Source organism: Mustela putorius, unplaced genomic scaffold, assembly GCF_011764305.1.
Source record: "Mustela putorius furo isolate JIRA1106 unplaced genomic scaffold, ASM1176430v1.1 tig00000379_pilon_pilon_pilon, whole genome shotgun sequence".
In the NCBI taxonomy this organism is placed as follows: domain Eukaryota; kingdom Metazoa; phylum Chordata; class Mammalia; order Carnivora; family Mustelidae; genus Mustela; species Mustela putorius.
In genome coordinates, this window is record NW_025421366.1 from 5,365 (window position 1) to 13,160 (window position 7,796).

The window sequence follows — 7,796 nt, forward strand, 5'->3', positions numbered from 1 at the left end:
AGAAGCAGGCTCCCTGCCGTGCAAGGATCCCGATGTGGGACTCGATCCCAGGACCCTGGGATCATGACCTGAGCCAAAGGCAGCTGCTTAACCAACTGAGCCACCCAGGCGTCCCAGGAATTTTTTTTTTAATCAATAAACCCCAAGTCTGTTTCTTTGAAAACATCAATAAAACAGATACACCCTTAGCCAGGCAAACAAAGAAAAAAAGGTAGAAGACATAAATTACTAATATCAGATGAAAGAAGGGAGGGCTACTGCTAACAATCCCAATCACTGTAAATTCAACCAAACATTTATGGAATACTACACAATTCTCTAAAATCTCTTCTAGAAAGTAAAACTAGAAGGAATACTTCCTAAATCATTCTAGGAGATCATTATTACCTTGACACCAAAACCAATACTACAAGAAAAGAAACTACAAACTAGTATCTCTCATGAACACAGACCCAAAAATCTTCAACAAAAATTAGCAAATAAAAGCAAACACTATATTAAAAAATTATACACCAGGTTCATGTAGGATTTATTCCAGGTATGCAACATTAGAAAATGTTCAACATTAGAAAATCAATGTGATCCATCATATCAACAAAAAAAAAATCACATGATCATATCAATGAAGGGAGGAAAAAAAACATTTAACAAAATCCACACCTCTTCATTATTAACCCTCAGGAAACTAGGAATAGGAGGACTTCCTCAACTAGATAAAGAATATCTCCAAAAATCCACAGCTAACATGATATTAATACTGAGAAAATAGAAGACAGGGAATCAAGGCAAGGATGTCCCTCCTACTACTACTATTCAATACTATACTGGAAGGCCAAACTAATGAAATAAGTTAAGAAAAGGAAACAAAAGGTATACAACCTGGGAAAGAATAAAACTTTGTTCACAGATGACATGACTGTCTACAGAAAATACAAAGACTTCACACCCCCACACCCTCCTGAAACTAGTCAAGTGATTATAGCAAGTCTGCACAATACACAGTTTAAAATACAGAAGTCAATTGCTTTCCAATGATGTATCAGACAAAGGGCCAGTATTCAAAATTTATAAAGAATTTATCAAACTCAACATCCAAAAAACAAAAAAATCCAGTCAAGAAATGGACAGAAGACATGAACAGACCAAAGAAGACATCCAAATGGCCAACAGACACATGAAAAAGGGCTCCACATCACTCAGCATCAGGGAAATACAAATCAAAACCACAATGAGACACCACCTTACATCAGTCAAAATGGCTAAAAATTTAACAAGTCAGGAAACAACAGATGTTGGCGAGGATGTGGAGAAAGGGGAATCCTCCTACACTGTTGGTGGGAATGCAACTCTGGAAAACAGTATGGAGGCTCCTCAAAAAGTTAAAAATGTAACAAACCCAACGACTTAGCAATTGCCCTATTAGATGTTTATCCAAAGTACACAAAGTGATTTGAAGGGGCAAAAGCACCCCGATGTTTATAGTCAAACTATTGAAAGAGCCCAGATGTCCATCAACAGATGAATGGATAAAGAAGATGTGGTATACACACACACACACACACACACACACACACACACACACATTACTCAGCCATCAAAAAGAACAAAATCTTGCCATTTGCAAGGACATGGATGGAACTAGAGGAAGACAAATACCATATAGTTTCAGTCACATGTGGAACTTAAGAAACAACAGATGAATATAGGAGAAGGGAAGGAAAAATAGAAACAGACAGGGAGGCAAATCACAAGAGACTTAACTACAGGAAACAAACTGAGGGTTACTGGAGAGGGGAAAGTTGGGGTAACTGGGTGAGGGGTATTAAGGAGGGCACTTGTTGGGATGAGCTCTGGGTGTTGTATGCAACCAATGAATCACGAAATTCTAACCATGAAACTAAAAGTACACTATATGTTAACGAGATTGAATTTCAATTAAAAAATTTAAACAGTCAATTGCTTTCGTATATACCAGCAATGTACAAGTGGAATTTGAAGTTAAAAACACAAGACCATTTACATTAGCATACCAAAAAAAATTAATACTTAGGTGCAAATCTAACGAAATATGCACAAGATCTATATGAGAAAAAGTATAAAATTCTGATGAAATATAACAAGCAAGGTAAGATGTGACGTGGAAAGAAAGTCCATAATTTGGGTAAGAACACTCAATACTGTTAAGAGGTCAGTTCTTCCCAAACTGATCGACAGACTCAATGCTATCCCAATCAAAATGCCAGGAAGTTATTCTGTGGATACCAACATGTTGACTCTAAAATTTGGATGGAAAACTGGAAAACCAAGAGTCCCAGAGTAGTCAACAAAATATTAAAGAGCGGGGAAAAAAAGGAAATTGGGAATTGCCACCACCCAATCTCAAGACTTACTATTAAAGCTATAGTGATTAAGACAGAAGGTGCCTGGCAAAAGAGACAGGTGCTTGGAACAGAGTGGAGAGCCCAGAAAAACATCCACACACACAGGCAAAGGCAACTCAATGGCAAGGACAGTCTTCAACAAATGGAACCGAACAATGGGACATTGATAAGAAAAAACAAACAAATGAAAAGAATAAAAACAAACTTTTCACACCTTTCACAAAACCTAAACGTAAAATGCAAAACTTCTTAAAGATGACATAAGAAAAAATGTAGAGATCCTTGGATTTGGCAATGACTTTTCAGATATAAAACCAAAAGCATGATCTACGAAAGAAAAAAATTGATGAGAGGGACTTTGTTAAAAATTAAACTTCTCTGTAAAAGACACTGTTAAGAGAATGAAAAGACGGGACGCGTGGGTGGCTCAGTTGGTTAAGCAGCTGCCTTCGGCTCAGGTCATGATCCCAGCGTCCTGGGATCGAGTCCCACATCAGGATCCTTGTCCCCCAGGGAGCCAGCTTCACCCTCTGACTCTGCCTTCCACTCTGTCTGCCTGTGTTCACTCTTGCTCGCTCTCTCTCTGACAAATAAATAAATAAAATCTTAAAAAAAAAAAAAAAGAGAGAGAGAATGAAAAGACCAGTCACGGAGTAGAGAAAATATCTGCAAAACACATCCATGGTAAAGGACTTAAAATAAGAAATATAATATAAAGATGCCTTAGTAGCAACAAGAAATCAAACCTAATTTAAAAATGTGAAAAGAGCGGTGGCTGGGAAACCCAGTCAGTTAAGCATCTGCCTTTAGATCAGGTCCTGGAACTGAACCCCACACTGGGCCCCCGGCTCAGCGAGGAGCCTGCTTTTTTCCCTCTCCCGCTGCCTGCTGCTACCTCTCCATGTGCTTGTGCTGTTAATAAATAAATAGAATCTTTAAAAAAAAAAAAAAAAAGGATCTGAAAAGATGCTCAACTTTGTATGTCATTAAGAAATTGCAAATTTAAACAAGGTACTATTACATATCACGTAGAATATAAAAAATATAAAGCACTAGTAATACCAAATGCTAGCAAGGATGTGGGACAACCGAACTCTCATTCACTGTTTGGTCAGAATGCAAAATGGGAGGCACTGTGTGAGACAGCTTGGCAGTTTCTCACAGAACTAAACACATTCTCACTATAAGATCAGTAATTGTGCTCCTTTGTATTTACCCAAAAGAGCTTAAAACTAGTGTCCACACAAAAACCTGCACACGGATGTTTACAGCAGCTTTATTCTCTGAAGTGCCAAAACTTGGAAGCAATCCAATCTCCTTCAGTAGGTGAACAGGTACACTGTGCCACACCCATACAACGGATTATTTGACAATTAAAAGATGAATTATTTAGCCACAAGACTTCGAAGAACCTTAAATGCATATTGCTAAGAGAAAGACCAGTCTCAAAGGCTAAATACTATATGATTCCAAATCTATGGCATTCTGGAAAAGGTAAAAATTAACCAACATTTTAATTTTAATTTTTATTTATTTTTTAGGTCATCTCTATACCCAATGTGGTGGTTAGAACTCACAACCCCGAGATCAAGAGTCAGATGCCCTAGCAACTAAGCCAGCCAGGTGCCTCTGAAAAGGTAAAACTCTAGACAGTCAAAAGATCCCGGGCTGAGGGGTGAGCGAGGAGGGTGCAGAGAGAGGAGAAGAAACAAATAGATGAGGTACAGGGGTTTTCAAGGCAATGAAACTAGGCTGTAAGATACCAACAGTAGGTAAATAACATTATACATTTGTCAAAACCCACAGAACTATAGACAGAGGAGTGAACCCTAATGTAAACCATGGATTTTAATTAATACTGTATCAATGCTGGTTCATCAGTTGTAACACATGTACCACAACAATGTAATGCATTAATAATAGGAGATAGTGAAGTTAGAAGAAAAATATCTTCTCTTTGTACTCAGGGGTATTTCCTATCTGAACCCAGTTCAAGTACAAATCCCCCAAAAGGCCAGAAGTTGGGAGATCACAAGAGGTGTTGGAACACAGGAAAATAAATGAGCAAACCAGACAAGCTGCAGGTAATTAAGAACCATTAACCATCAGAGAAGCAGTGACATCACTCAAAATTAAAACCAAGTAGAGTTTAAAAGTGTAGCTACTTTACTAACTAGCTGCAATCAGGGATGGCAAACAAAGACTAATTCAAAGTAACCTGGGAATTGATCATTTAAAACTTACCAATAATCTGAAATTAGTAGCTTTAATGCTATGAAAATTACATGGAATTTGGAAAGATTGAAGTTCTCTAAGCTGCCAAGAAGTAAAATACTCCTTCCCAGATACATGGACTTATAAAATCACTATATACTATCTCCACGAGAAGCAGAATCCCCCAGAACCATCACTCTCTAATTATGAGAAGTACTAAGAGGGCATATGAAATGTATGAGCTCTGCCCTGAAACATGTCCCATTTCATCGAGACAAAAAACCAAAATAGTTAAGCACTAATCTGCACACTACATAGGGGTTGAAAGACATAGAAAGTTAGTGTGAGCTCACGTATGTGTGTGTGTTTCCAACCATTCTTGAAAAACAATGGACAACAGAGATGAATAAATGTCCCTGTATATCCCATAAATATTCCTCAAATATTTATCATGCAACTCCAGCTCTGCTCTAAGACCTGGGGACACAGTCATGAAAAGAAAAGACAAGGTCTCTGCTTTTAAGGAGCAGATATTCTAATGCAGAAATGAGAAAATAAATATGTAAACAAACATTATATTAATGAACAGTGATCAAATAGTGATTAATGAATAGTGATCACAGCTAAAAAGAAAACAGGACACAGTAAAGGTCTGAGTGACAAATGGGATGTATTTTAACTTGGATGAACCAGGAAATATAGAACAATGAGTTGAATCCAAAAGACACAAAGGAGATAGCCACAGGAAGTGTGGGAAGAGTGTTCCCGCCCAAGGTATCAGCATGTATACAAAAATGTCCTTGGAGCTCTTCCCTCCAGCGCCTGCTCTCAAATCTCTGACCCAGCTAGGTGGGGACATAATCTAGGACTTGTGTCTTCCAAAACTCATTCTAAATCTTTGTTCGGTGACTAAATTATTCAAGCTTGAGAAATTAAAAACATATGCTAACAAGATCTTCCCACCATCTACAGAGAGATCATCTTAAAAGCATCATGAAATAGTAACACTGAAACTCTAAAAAACTTCTGTTCTAACATTTTAATCAATTTTATATCAAACTCCTTTGTTGAATTTATATACCCATTTGACATATTTATGAAGAGACAAAAAAAAAACCCTACATTCCGTAAATGTATTTATCCATCTAACAAATATTTGAGTACCTAATTACACTCTGTTCCAGCTGATGTCTTCTCTTTATCTCTTTTTCCCCTCAATTTAACACCAATCATAATCTATGTAGGCTTTTAGTTCGCTTTTCAAAATTAATTTCTTGAGCTATTTAAAGGAATTATCCAGTGCTAGAGTTCTCAACACTGGTCACACATTAGAATCAATTAAGGAACTTTTTTTTTTTAAGATTTTATTTATTTATTTGACACAGAGAGATCACAAGTAGGCAGTGAGGGAGGGAATCATGCTCCATGCGGAGCAGAGTGTCCCATGCAGGGCTCGATCCCAGGACCCTGAGACCATGACCTGAGCTGAAGACAGAAGCTTAACCCTCTGAGCCACTAAGGCAGCCCCTCACCTGAGGAACTTAAAAACAAAAAGCCCAAAGGGCACCTGGCTCATTCAGTCACTGGAGCGTGCAGGTCTTGATCTCAGGGTTGTGAGTTCAAGTCCCATGTTGGGTATAGAGATTACTTAAAAAAAAAAAAAAAGAAAGAAAGAAAGATCCCAAGCCCCAGTTTGTGATTAATTTGTTTAAATGTTTCAAGAAATTTGATGCTAAATGTTGTAAGACTAGTTAAATAACAAAAAGATATATTTACATAATACTTCTTGCTCTCAAATTTTGAACAAAGAACTTACTAATAATAAATAACTTAGTAGGCCAACATTTTATTTAAATAAGTTTTATGGTACTACAAAGAGTAAATTAGAAAATCAAAAGCAAGGAGAAATGGGCATGGTGTGAACATGGGGAAGCAAGAGAAAGCAAGAAAGTATGTGACCGGGAAGCGAATGCTTAGCTCTGAGATCCTTCTCTGAGAGAAGGACAGATTAAAACCTAAAAAGAAAGAAAAGAAGGATCCCATGCACTCAAGGAAAGAGAAGTCCCCCAACATCCCTCCTGCTTTTTCCAATATAAACACACAGCTGGGCCGACATACCACATCCTGGTTGGTACCGACTTTATCAACTTTTCTATTTAGGCCAAACTTGACCGGTCAATGATGGACGGGCTGTGTGCCAAGTGTACCAGTTGTACAACTGACTGTGTAATGGCTGAAACTGAGAAACCAGGGTGAAAGTATCAAGAGGCTCTAAGGATTGCGAAAGAGCCAAGATTCAAACGATTACCACGTACACACAAGACAAACTATGCAGATGACTGCTCAGTACGGAAGTAATTCAGAGTGTTACACTGTGGCATCAGCTGACCCAGACCCAGAAGATTGCTGGAGTTCCCATCATGGACATCTCTAACCATATAGATGACACTGAGCGAATGCCAGATGATGATGGAGCCCCTCACTCCTATGTCTTAATAGAGTTCCTCAGCTCTCCTTTACCAACTTTTCCTGTTGCCAGTTCATACAAGCAATTCTCCTTACCCAGTTCCTCTGTTCTGAGCTATGGCTAAAGACACTCATTTTTTTATGTTTTGAAACTGATTATCTTGTACCATTTTACTTTTTGTTGCATCTTTTAATAAATCAGATGACCGCTCACAAGACAAAAAAAAAAAAAGGAATGGAAAGGAAAGATCAAAAGGGAGGACAACAACAACAAAAAAACAGTTCTTTTTTGCCGGGAACCCTTCTTACAAGTGCCAATCAGATAAACTATATCTGATGTTACATCGTCACAACTCCTCTACCATCAGGGAAAGTAGTTCACATAAGAAAATTTCTCTATAAAATGAGTTCCAGGCTTACATTCCATATTTGGCTAATTAGAATTTCATTACGATGTCTGTCTCAAACTGATGCAGAAGAGAATGGAATCTTGTCATCAAGACGTGACATCCAACTAAGAACCCACAGGGTAAGCACTCAGCTCCTGTGATACAAAGACAGCTCCTGGGGATGGGCGGCCCTGGGCAACAGTGGCTGACCTGCGGGCCTGCGGTTTTCTGCCATCTGTCACTCTTCCCTCTTCCTCCTCTGTCAGCTGCTATCTCCAGCCGCCGTCAACAAAGTCCACCTCAAAGAGCCATCACTTCCCTCTCGTCCCATTTACCGTAGCTAAGC

At 38.4% G+C, this 7,796-nt stretch overlaps 1 pseudogene; it reads left to right on the top strand.

Moving 5' to 3' along the window:
* The first annotated feature begins 6,519 nt into the window (after nucleotides 1-6,519).
* Nucleotides 6,520-7,186, top strand: LOC123391855 (annotated as a pseudogene).
* The last annotated feature ends 610 nt before the right edge of the window (nucleotides 7,187-7,796 follow it).